We start from the raw sequence: 13,388 nt of genomic DNA on the forward strand, positions 1-13,388 counted from the left end.
CCGCACTAATAAAATTTTAGGTAGGTTTGACTCTTATGCTAGAAATGAACGCATTTCGTACCCAGTATTCAGCGTTACATGTTGTTACTATTTATCTTAGAATACCGCAGCAACAAAATTAGTCGAACAACGCTACCGCCAGGCCAAGCTCCTTTAACAACACTTTTGACTTCTTTAACAATGTCTAATAAACGAGGCCACTTGTTTTGCGCACTTGTAGCGAGGCGAACGGTTTCATTAGAATATTCATCGCCAAGCAAGAGTGATGTCACTTCGCTTCGCAAAAGATATCTTGCAATTAACAGTTTCAGTAACCAAAGAAATGTTTGACACATCGCAATACAGGCAACAACAGTGACCTGCTATGCTGCTAACATATCAGCGAAAAATAGGCTCCAATAACGGGGAGAAATAAACTAGGCACCATGTAACAAACACTTGTAGAAATCACCGAAAAAAAACGTTTCTATCGTAACTCATGAACGGTGTTCCCTCTAAAAAAGCAATGAGTTGGTTTATTATCTTTTTGTGAGAGTCTATAAAACCGTATTTCTTGATTATTTGACAACTGTTACTTGCGGTGCTTATCAGCATGGCAAGAATTGTTGATTAACAACATTTTGCAGTATCAAACTAAATATTTTCATAATTCAACCAGAAGTTGTCTTTTGAAAATACAACCATAATAGGCCTACAACCAGAAGTTGTCTTTTGAAAATACAACCATAATACAAGCAGAAGTTGTCTTTTGAAAATACAACCATAATACAGCCAGAAGTTGTCTTATGAAAATACAACCATAATGCAAACAGAAGTTGTCTTATGAAAATACAACCATAATACAACCAGAAGTTGTCTTATGAAAATACAACCACAATTAGCCTAATACAAACAACACCTGTCAGAAGATATTTCATTTTATTGATACAACCAGAAAAAGTCTTTAAATTTATATATGATACTTTGTCAATTTATTATAAATTGACTTGGCACACCGGCCTATTTTGCTAACAAAAACTTGCTTAAAGGGAACACTGCTTGTGAAACACAATAACGGTGAAACGCACACTAGTGTTTACATGACACTTACAAACTTAAAATAAGCAACCCTATGCTCACAGACAATTTCGAAATTCAAAAACAGACGTTTTAATCAACCACTGGGACAGTGTGGCTGGACATCGCATTGGAATAACGTTGAGCGACCCCCACCTAGAACTACAATCTGAATGGTCGGTGGAATCGTATGCAAAGCGAAAATAATATGCTTCCCGAAAAGTATTTTTTACCTTTATGCTCTTTGACTCCTCAAGAAAAGTATTTTTGATTATACTTGTACGCTGATACCTTCCGCGGACCGCAGCGATACGGCGTGGCGGGCCGCATGCGGCCCACCATTTGGTGACCCGTAGTCTATAGTAACACTTCGCTTATAGTGACACTTCTTCCGCGGTCCCTTCAGGTGTCAGTGTGTCACTATAGGCGAATTCTACTGTAATAGGTTGTTTAAAATTGAAGCTTTAAGTTAAAGGAACTCAATTTCACGATAAGGAAAGTAGCCAAGTTCGGCTTAAGACACGTCCATGATGCCAGAACGCATGATACAAACTCGTTAGGCTACTTGTATTTTTGCTGAAAAATGTTTTTTTGGGGCCCACTTTTAGTAGCCTATTGTTTCCCGACCAGTCATGATTTCTCTCGGAGGCCCTGGATAGAACACAAGGGTCGACCTGCCTTGGCTTGGAACCCCAACATCGGAAGCTCCCACTCTCGCATGTAAGGCAACGTCGACCAACGGGTGTAGGGTAGCGACCCGATCCTCGCAAGGACATAAAATAAGAGCGAAATGGGCTACGATGTTTTTTTACAGCTAGCATTTAGCGAAATGAGATTTTGCATTGTTTGCAGCACAATAGCCTACTGAGAGTGAGAGCGTAGGGTGAAATATCATTTTAATCTGAGAGAGAACTCTCAATAAATACACCCAGGTATTTTGCAGAGTCTGTAAACACAATTTCAGATTTAGCCTATACTTAGATCTAGCAGAGGAGCACGTGAAAGATAAAAGTTTTTTGGGGAGAATAACCAGAGATGTACGTATGCGCCGCAAATTCTACGCCGCATACATGCGGCGTAGACTTTTTGTTTGCGCTAACGCTTGCGGCCACATTTTTTTGGATAGTTTGCGCTTGAGGATGCGCCGTAAATTTTTCGCGGTTTTTTAGCGCATAGCGTCAACGCATACTTTTTAATATCTTAGTTGTTGTTTGCAATTTTTTTTGTCAAACTGCGAAATGTTGACGTCTTGCAATTGCCCATTGTTCTAGTGTTGTGTCACAGTGTCATCTATTGTTCAGTCAGCTGGAGTTTGTTTGTATATCGCACTACTGCCTTCGACGCTAGAGTCCCACGTGGAGACTGAAGTCTTGCAGAAAAAAAGAAAGAATTAGTTAAAACAACTTAGGCCTACTGCGAAATTACTTAGTAAATTACGGGTCAGAACAGGAATGTAATGTTAAATGCGGGGTTCACACTGACAAGCATAAGCGCAAATCATAAAGCGTGTCAAAAAAACGATGGTTCACACTGAAAAAAAAGTGTTCACACTGAGAGCGTGAAGCGTGACCGAATCGCGCCACCGGTTTGGAGATCTCGATTTCAAGCGTGAAAACAGAAGTTGAATTATTTCAACTTTTCCCTTTCGCGCTTGACATGAGAAGTTGAGAACTCGATCTGTTCGACTTTCGAGTCGAGGTTTGGAAGAGGTCGGCTGATTGTACTCGCTTAGGGCTAGGCTATAGTTTGTCAGCAGTTTTGGCTCTGTAGATATTTTGTAACACATTATTATCAGCAGTCAGTTCAAATTCTAGCCAGCAGCAAGATGTAATTGATTTAACATACTGGCATTTAAAGATCAAAGCCTAGGAAAAAATACTAGGCCTATAATACCGGTATTGCTGTAACATAAACCAGGGTCAGATCTCACTAGAATACTTAAGTGAGAGTGAGACTAAATAGTTGACAAATAATTCCAAATTTACAGAAAAACCAGATTGTTTTTGTTTTAAAACTAATCAAAGATACCGTAAGTTAACCTTTTTTTTCCAAACAACCTCATTGCAAAAAGATCAATAAGGCTAATACAGTTTACAACTTTATACGGTATATAATTGGCAAATAAATGAAAGCGTAGTTCAGGTTTAGATGCATTATACTGAATTAGAATATGTAGGCTACAGTATTGTACGTAGGCTATGCTGTTTTATTAGCCCTAAATCTATGAAGGCCGAGTAGCTATATTTGACTTGGCCTGCTACAATACAGGGCAGTACCGTACCGGTATAACACAATGTACCGGTATTCGATATAGGCTAGGTCTATGATTTAAAAGTAAAATTTAGTATGGTACCTACTTTAACAAACAAACCTAAGTCATGACATAGACTAGGCTATGTCAATGGTACATGATCAAGTGGTATTAATTTTTTTATATTGCAGTTAATATTGCTTCAATTAAAAAATAAAACATATATACAATTAAATAAAAAACTGGTAGAACTTAAAATGTTGCTGCCCTGTACGATGAAAAGCATAATAGATACAAAGATAGGAACTACCGGTAGGAAGTTGAAGAAAAAGCTACGGAAAGAAATGAAAAAAGATATAGGCCATCCGGGTAATTATTAATTTATATTCTGACTTAAAAAATATTAAATAATGATTGATAACAAAACAACTTACGGTAGGTAGAAAACGTTGCTGACATGGTAAAAAAACGTTTCTGCTGTTGCTGATGTCAGTGAGCTGAAGAGAAATCTAGTTCTAGTGTGAAAACATGTGTTGTTCATATTTTTGTAAACTGTAATGTTTTGGTTTTTCACTGTGTGTTTTACTGCTTTTGTGTCATCATACTAATCTCAGGTGTACGACTGTACGTAATGCTTATTTACAGGGTAGCAACTGAGCTATCTAAACAAACTTTGTGTTGTTTTATTTATGTATTTGATGATCAGGGATGTTGATGATGAATAAACACATGGATTGAAATTGGCAATACGAAGTAAAGGCGTGGCTATATTTACAGCACTAGTGTTACCAGATAAGAAATTTTTCCATAATTTAGTAAAGTTTAAAGTAGCTGAAGACAAAAACTTGTGATTTATGAGATTTTGAAATCTTGGGCAAAACTCTTAGCTTAAACCTATCCTTGGCAACACTTTTTACAAAACAATGCTTTTTGATTGCAACCATGGTAATCCATGGTTTTGTCTTTAACTACTTTAAACTTTACTAAATTATGAAAAAATTTCTTATCTGGTAACACTAGTACTGTAAATATAATCACTTCGAATAAGTACTGTTACTGTAAGCTCACAGGTACTACAACTATGTTGTGAGTGAGGATTTTAGTTTCTAAAATGATGATATGGGAGAAAATAATTAATACCATACCTAAAATTACAGAAATTGAAAAGTTGTTTGTGTAAGTCCTGTGCAGATAAGTCTTTTAAATGGATATTTTTCACAAAACTTGCACAAGAAAGATCACAACAGCTTTGTTGGAAATGCTTTCAATTTCTTGCTTTTAATGGAAGAATCTTCACAAAGTATGAAGTAGAGAGTGTGGTTAACTGGTTATACTTAGTGAGTGACTTTATAGTATTGTTTCAACAATGTCACTGTGAAGCTGAATATATGCAATGACAATTACTCTTAAGTGCAAGCGCATGAGCTATATGAATGCAAAATCTTGATTGTGGTAGAGCTGTTGGTTACCTTCAAAACAAAACTTTTCCTTTATATATACATGTTATGTTACCAAATATAAATCAAATATAGTTATTACTATCTAAACCCTTGACAGCCTGTTTTACCTAAAGGAGGATCATCAGAATGTCCTTATTCAAATAGAATCTCTTGTTACTAAATATATTAATTATTGTGGAGATTCATCTGCTAAAATTAAGAAATTTCATGCTTAAAATTAGTAAAAGTTAATTACAAATGCTTATTTTATTTGCAGCTGTAGAACTGAAAGACCTGGATGACAAGTTCAGTGAGACTGTGAAAGCATAAATTTGTAATGACTTTCTGTCTTAAAGCATAAATTCCTTTGAAGACTTCACTGAGGGGTAATTATTACCTAGAATCAGAAAATGCAAGGTGATGATGTGAGAGTCCTGCTGGGGGTATTTAAGAAAGACCAAAAAGTTCACACAAAAATAAAATACAAGTAAGAAAAAGAAAATTTTTGTCTTGTCTGATAAGCGGATAATGCAAGTAACATCAGGACATGAAAAAGCATTGCATTGTAAGAACTATAACAGATGTCGAGCTAATTGTGTCTCTTGTCCTTGATATTAAAAATATTAAATATCTTCAAATTAGGTATACTGTTAGGTAGGTATACATATATACTGTATTAGGTATACAGGTATACATAATATACATAAAATTAATTGTATTAGGTATACATATATACTGTACAAACGTTTACATCCAAGGTCGACCAAGCGTGTTATTTATATATTGTTATTTAAGTGTTGAAGGTTTTTGACATAAATCAAGGAACTTCAGTACTTTTTTGTGGTTCTTTTTTATGCGGCCTGCATCATAACTTATATTTTCTTTCAGGAATGTTTGCTCTCCATGTTAAAAGAAAACTCGTCAGCAATAGGGACAGCACTGTCTACTGCTACATACAATACAGATGAAGAAGCATTGTTTGGTCAATTGATTAACCACGCCAAACTTTGAATTTGACAAACACGCCTCTGATATGTGCATGTCACACAGTGTTTAGTATGTATGCACCATTCAACAGAAAAGCACATAAGTGTGATTTAACTTGTCTTGTCGGATTTTTTAATATTTGTGTTAATCACATAAAGTTTGCAGGTGATATTTGTTACTCTTCCCCCAGTTTACATGGTCCCAAACAAATATCTTCTAAACTACTGTGTCGGTTAATCGGTTATGCCTCCAGACATGGCATTGTTTGTAATTGTAAAAAATCTTTTGGGTGTTATTTTCTCAACATTTCAAACTTTCTTGAATCACACTCGCTTGAGCCTGAGACATTTCTCTTTGTTGGGTCGGTTAAGTGTTTAGGTGTGTATACAATATACATGTAACTGTTTGTCTAATGAACTGGATATTTTGCGGCAAATGCGCTCACTTTGCTGCATTGCCAACAAATGAAAATCGCTATTTTATAAATGTTCAACGACTGTTAACCATACTCTGTTTTACTCATACTGTACGTCTTTTTATGCTTTGTAACTGTTGCATAAATATCGTCTTTTTTGTTTTAATCGTTTACGAGTAACTTATAATGATTAGTTTAGAACGCTACATAATCTGTCACGATATGTGAGCGCACGTGAAAATCAAATTAATTGTGTTTTTCTTCTTGATCAAATGATCACCCTGCTTGCCATCAGTTTGTTGCAAATTGCAATGTGACTGGTTTGAAAAGTGATAAAAGATTGGAGGGGAGTTTGGCACTAAAATTGTATTGTATGTATTGTAGTAATTTGAAGTAAGCCTTGGCTTAGACAATATGGTTTGCACTGACGTTATTCAGTTCATTTGAGATTATTTGAACATCGTAAAGAAGCTATTATATGCAACCCAGACAGCCACTCTATTTGGCCAAAATCGTACCCAAATTGGTAAAGATTTGGACCAGATAAAGTGGCTGTCTGGGAGGGCTGTGGAGTCTTGCGAAAAATATGCGACTCCTCGTTTTATAACTAGCCAACTCCGGCTTCAGAGTTTCCATTTTTTTTATAATTTTTATCGTTTTCCATTTTTGTAAAATTTAATTTCATCAAAGTTATGATCGAAATTGATACAGCGACTTTTACAAATTTAACAAAAACAAGCACTTCTATTTTCGGGTGAAGTTTTAGACCCAAATACGGCGAACAAGAAATTATATTCTTTTAAAAAGAGTCTAAACAAAAATTTTGTTTTTCGTTATTTTGTATCAAGTCGGAGTGAGCCTTTTAAATTACTCCATTCCGGACACGCCAAAATTCCTCCGATTCCACAGCCCTGGTTACATTACATATGTTGTTCTGTATATTGTTTGCAATTATTTGAATTTGTATATCTAGTTTACTTTGATATGTGTGGCTGATAAAGTGCTTATTGTCTGCAAATGTGTGGACTGTGCATTCACAATGATGTGTGGACTTACATATATGCACTGTACCGTCATTTTCATGCTTATACCAGATTAGATTATTTCTTGCTATAGTAATCGTTCGTTGTGTTACTTGGTTCAATCAGTGTTTAGACTTAGAACGTTTACTGCCACTGGTATGATTGATATCACTTATCATTATTATGAATATTTCTAGTCGTTAGAGTAGAGTAAGTTTAAGATGATTGGTGTAGGTTCTTTTTCAAAGGATTCAATATTGCAGTGTATGTTCAGGTCTTGGTTTCATCATATGCCTAAGCCTTATGCTAGGCCTATTTGCCCATTGTAGATACGAATGTAGCTACACTATCTGCGGCTTGATTTTTCGTTTTTTTACGTTGTAGTTATCGTCAATTTTCGTTTTCCTCAACTTCGAAGCCTTATTACAATAATACAATATACTGGTACACCGTAGTTGCTTGCTTTGGTACATCCGTGCTTGGTTTGGTAGTTTTTAGAGCAAAGAATTAAGAGCCCGACGCGTGTAGCTGTAGCCTATATTGCCAGTCTTACATGACTGTTGATGTTTGCAGAGCATCTGATGTCAGCCACAGCCTGTACTTTTTGGACAGTTGTGATGCGGAGATATGTTAAGGCAAGACCGTCTTGGTTAAGGGCAAACCATAAAAGTTGTAAGAGAAGCGGGGAAGTTAACACAAGATTCCAAATGAAATTTCACAAATGGTCCACTTGGTCCACCAATTGTATTTTCTAACATCGCTGAAATAAAAGTAACCTGCGCTTGCAATTTGTTTTTATTCTGACCATATAAGTTAATATATGGCAAACATAGCAGAGGTCCAAAAAAGGGTAGAAGCGACAAAGCGGAGCTGACACGTTTTGTCAAGAAAGCAGATCATCTAAGGTACCTACTAATACTCATTCTAAACTACGGTAACGATGGAAGCATTCCTCCATTATGTCACAAAATTTTGTTCTCCCAGGACCCAGGTCATCCCTTCTTTGAAATATGGGTGCACCAACCATCTAAATGTTTTGTGAAAAATTTATTAAAAATACCGTAGGCTACCGTCTTCAGTTTGTTTTGTTGGTTAATCAGCCAGGAAGTGAAGTAGGCCTATTTGTAAAGAACAATAAACAAACTTTTTTTAAAGTAGCCCAGGTCTATGCCAGAAGAAAAACTTCATTGTTATTTGCAAGTAGTCTTGCATAGGCTACTTTTCAAAAAAAAAATACCAAATTTTCTTGTTGACGAAGCATCCGAGCGGACTTAAATGCAATGTCGGGCTTTGTTATAACTTTGAAAGTTTGTCAACGGATATATGAACAAGCTTACTCACTCAATGGCTTCCACACGCTTAACGTCTTATTTCTATGGAAACCAATGTGAACATGTCAGCGCAAATCATAAAGCCGAAACACGCCAGACATGAAAACACGCCCACCCGCTATATGCTAAATGCTAGACAAGCTCAGTGTGAACCCCGCCTAAGCAAGCAAGTAGGTAGGTTGGTAATGTCGCTCCATGTAAAATGTAAACAATGACTTGGCTTCGTAGTGTGAAGTTTTTATAGTCAAGCAGTGTTGAAGGCGTTTGTAAGCAATTGTGAGCACTTTAAATTATATTAGTTAAGTCTTGCATTTTGGGGCAAATCAGAAACTTCTCAGGCAATGAGCAGTGCAGCCTATGTATCTAAACAAACTCAAATATTTGGTCTCCGACCGTGATTGCTTGCATGATGTTGTACTCTGTATGTTATATTTAGTACATTACTTTGCCTTTGCCGGTTATTCTTGTTGTAGGCTATGTAGCGTAGTAATGTGTAGGCCTACATACAGTAGGCTATCAAGCTAAGGTAATTTTTACTTGACAATTTATACATTCTGATGCGTAAGTATGTAATTATATATGTTTTGTAACTTGATGAGCAGTTTAGCAAAACATGCATCCAGGGGCCAATTGTGAGAGGCTTGTGAGTAGCCTACTGCTAATAACACTAGTAATGCTAACTATCCCTGAATGCTAATAACAAAGAGTTGTGCAGTTCAAAATCTAAACTTGCTTGTGTCTGGCAGTTTTGTCTTCCATTAACCCACTTTTTAAAAATCTTATCAAAAAAAAGAATAGAGCTTACTGAGAGAATTATGGCATTAAAAGCAACATCAGTCTTATTCAAACGGAATCATTTTAAAAATAGTGTTTTTTATAATGGATTTTTAGGGAGCGACAGTTAGTATATTACTAGGAGCGACAGTTAGTATAGTACTAGAATTTTCTTGATAGGCATATGGTACAGTTTCTTACACTACACTATTGTATTCAGGGAATAAATTACGGTAATACTAATCTCCAAGTGAAATGGAGCATGATAATACAAATCCATGGCCCTACATGGAAAAGTATTTTAAGCTCTCTTCTTCGAAAGGCAAAAACTTATATTTTCAATGCCACATGTGCCTTCCGGCCAAAAAGATAATTTCTTGTAACGAGAAATCGCGAAGTAGCTTGAAAAGTGTGTTGTTTCGAGTGGTTTATACCGTGTGAATGTTTGGCACCTAGCAAACAAAATGAGTTTGCGCTAGAGTATGCGCTAACGCTGACGCCGCCAACTTTTTTTACAAGTTGCGTTGACGCATGCGGCGTATAGTTTTTTGAACGTTTGCGTTTGCGCTGACGGCGTCAATATTGGCACGATGACAAGATGGCAATATTGACAAGATGGTATCTAAGGCAAATCGTATCGTTGGTGTGATAAAAAGAACCTTCACTTTTCTTGATGTAAATATGTTTCTCCTTCTATACAAATTGCTAGTCAGAACAATATTGGAATACAACAACATCATCTGGTGGCCAAATTTCAAACATCAAACTGTAAAAGTAGAAGCAGTTCAACGAAGAGCCACAAAACTTGTGTTTGAATTTCGAAAACTAACCTATCCAGAAAGGCTGAAAAAACTTGGTCTGCCCACTATAGAACACAGAAAACTCCGAGGTGACCTCATCGAAACATTTAAATACATGCATGGCTTGTATGATGTCAATGTCAACAATCTATTCACACTGGACCTGAAAAACATTGCTACAAGAGGACACAGCCTTAAGCTGGAAAAGCCAAGGCCCAAGACCAGAAAATTTAGTAACTTTTTTACTTGCCGTGTGATCAATGGGTGGAACAGTCTCCCTGAACATGTGGTTACTTCCATAGGCGCCGACTTTTCAAAAAACCTTGGGGGGCGAGAAAGGTGATGACGTCATAACCATAACGCTCTTTTACTCAATTAAAATAGTCTTTGATTAAGCTTACTGTCTTGTTTATATTGACACCTAGGTCGCAAACCGAATTTAGTAGAACCGCTGCTTGAAACGATTAGTTTTACGCATGCAGTACGCCTTGTAAAAATTTTGATATTGTTAGCTCATAATTGGAACAGTTGGAAAACAAGCCGATTCATTTCCTTTTCGTGTGTAGGAATAACAACGACCAAGACAGTGAAGTTATCGAAATAAAGCGCAAAAAATCATGATCTCAAGCTGAGTGAAAACCCGCTATCAGTTTTATTAACTTTGTTTCACTCGTTTTGCTAATTACTTACCTTCAATGCGTTAACAACGGTGAAGTGTTTTCTCTTCTGTTTTTTATCGCAAGTCTTTATAGTCTTTTATCGAATACCGTGTACACGAGTATAGGCCGAGATGTTCGCAAGCGATTGTCACCTCAAAAACACAGGTTCAACTTATACACGGGACAAGCTGTTATCTCCAGCTCGGCAGTTTTCAAAATGAACACATTTTTGCTGCGGCAAAATCATTGCCGAGATAGATTACGGAGTGTGAAATGGCGTCGGCCAGAGTACAAGTTTTGAATACGTTTATTTGCAGTGATTCAAAATTAATTTTCAAATTTAATGATTTCTTGTCATTTCTAAACTTTATGCACTTGTTGAGCAATATGCAAAGCTCACTAGACAAAACAGCGGAAAGAGCTGTTTTAAGAGATCAATTTTTTTATTTTTGCGTGTAGGATATAATCGTTCTAATTACGTGACATTCCATGATCGTTCAAGTTAGTCGATGTCAAACCTTAGCGGCCGCATAAAACATTGATGTCAGGTTAGCTAGGTCATAATAGCGGTAAGAGACGTCGTTAATGCAAGCAATACCTGCGACCAAGACCATTAAACAGTTAAACACCTTTTCTTTTATCGGTTTTCGATTTAATTCTCACACATTGCGAACAAAACAATGCGTTCTGTTGAATTATAATTGATCTCACAGCGGGAAGACCTCGTTGAAAATAGCGCATCTAATTTAGCTGGTTTAGTTAATATTGCAGTAAATAGTACGTGACTATTCCAGCAGCGTAAGTTACTCTACCATCTACTTTGAAATTTCCGTACCGTATGAGAAAGCCATGCGATCAGCTGCTGTTTTGCGGGCAAAAGCAACGTAGGCTATTTTTCGCTTTCAGCATTCTTTAAGTCCATTTAAATGATCTAAATCTCTTTTGCGAAGCGTTTTATCTTTGAAACACCACTTGGAATAACCATTTTTGTCGCCCCTCAACCATACGTTTACGGGGGGCGCCGCCCCCCGGCCCCCCCAGAAGTCGGCGCGTATGGTTACTTCGCCAAGTGTAAATTCGTTCAAAGCTTCGTTAGATAAATTTTTCCAAAACCGGGATATTGTGTACACCCCACAATGTTTCTAATTTTTATGTTGTGTTTTGTGTAAGCTTACCACAGTAAGTTTTGTTTTCAAAATTTTTAACGTTACCTTCTATTTATACTGTTGTTGCCAATATCTAATACTGTAGTGTACTATTTATTGTTGTGATTGTGTAGCCTACTGTTATTACTGTACCAACACTAGTGTTCAATTACACTGTTAGCATTAGGCATTCCAGTAGTCACTGCCTAATTGATGCATACCAATATTGCTTTAGTACAATAACAAAAATTTTGGTATTGTTTTTGTGTGTCTTTTTACCTTATATAGCTGTTTACTTTTGCGTGTGTATCACTGTTGATACCTCTGTTAATCTTGAACCAAAATGACTTCTTAGATTTGAAAGTAATTTCATGTTCAACAACCAATTGAGCTACCCGAGCGGCGGACGAATTACTTTATTGTAGAATGTAGTTTATAGCCTACTTTTTTATAAACATTATTGGGTTTACGATTCAGGTTTCACTGCGAGGGGTTCCCCATTTACAAAAATAAGAAGTATGAAAAGCAGAGTTTCGAATTTGATCTGTCGCAATATTTGATAACAAAACAGATAAGTAGGCTAACTGAAAATGCAAAAGATAATTTTTTGTTTCAGAGGTAATCCAACTCTTTCTACTTCTTCAAGCACGAAAAGATATTTGTGATTGTTTTCTGGGTTGCTTTCTCAAAACAGAGTTACATCAATGTACGGTATTCTTTGTAAAATTTTAGCTTGATTCGCTTTTGGCTCACTGCAACCAAGAAAACAAACAAAAAAGAGATGAAATCTTTTGAATTGTACCAAACTAAATGTACAGTATTTTTAAACATCAAAGACTAACAGCTTTCAGTGTTTAGAATATTCAGGATTAAATATTTTTCTATGAATGTATGTTTAAATACTCTTCAGTCTTGACTCTTGTTAGAATACTTTTGTCTTGTTTAAAAAGTCTATTTAAGTCAAGTCAATTTATTTTGTTTCAACGAGCTAACTTGCCATCTGCAAAATATGAATTGTTTATTTGCTAATTTAATCGGAAGATCACAAATTCTGTTCCTAACTTGGGGAAGTTTGAGAAAACATTAAGATCTGTGTAAACAAACAGTTGTAATTGGAGAAGTTTAGTTCCAAAATATTAAAAGATAATACAGAACAAGAACGTCGTTTCTCGTCTGGCAACGCTGTTAAGTTGACTGGAGAGTGGAGATTGGATCATGATGATTGGATTGCGACATTTTTGAGGTGTATATTCAGTTCAGTTGTTTTTATTTCTGACCATCATATCAAAACAATACACGTCAACATAGCAAAGGTCGAGAAAAGGGTAGAAGCGACAAAACGCGAACGTTAAAACGTGCTTGAGACCGAAGTAAGTTATTGATTTGAAAGAAATTTGGCACGGTTGCAACACCTTCAGAAAAATTTAAGATATAAAGGGAAAATAAAAAAAGAAAATGTTACAAAAAAACAATTAAACAACATATATTTAGGCTATAGCTTTATTAGCC

At 36.2% G+C, this 13,388-nt stretch overlaps 1 long non-coding RNA gene across 1 annotated transcript; it reads left to right on the forward strand.

The window, feature by feature from the left end:
- Positions 1 to 3,503: 3,503 nt before the first annotated feature.
- LOC145773803 (uncharacterized) lies at positions 3,504 to 7,616 on the forward strand. Its single transcript, XR_014289981.1, has 4 exons — positions 3,504 to 3,676; positions 4,465 to 4,607; positions 5,024 to 5,233; positions 5,635 to 7,616. It is a non-coding gene; the product is annotated as an uncharacterized LOC145773803 (long non-coding RNA).
- Positions 7,617 to 13,388: the final 5,772 nt, after the last annotated feature.

This window comes from Aplidium turbinatum, chromosome 1 (genome assembly GCF_918807975.1).
Source record: "Aplidium turbinatum chromosome 1, kaAplTurb1.1, whole genome shotgun sequence".
Classification (NCBI taxonomy): Eukaryota; Metazoa; Chordata; class Ascidiacea; order Aplousobranchia; family Polyclinidae; genus Aplidium; species Aplidium turbinatum.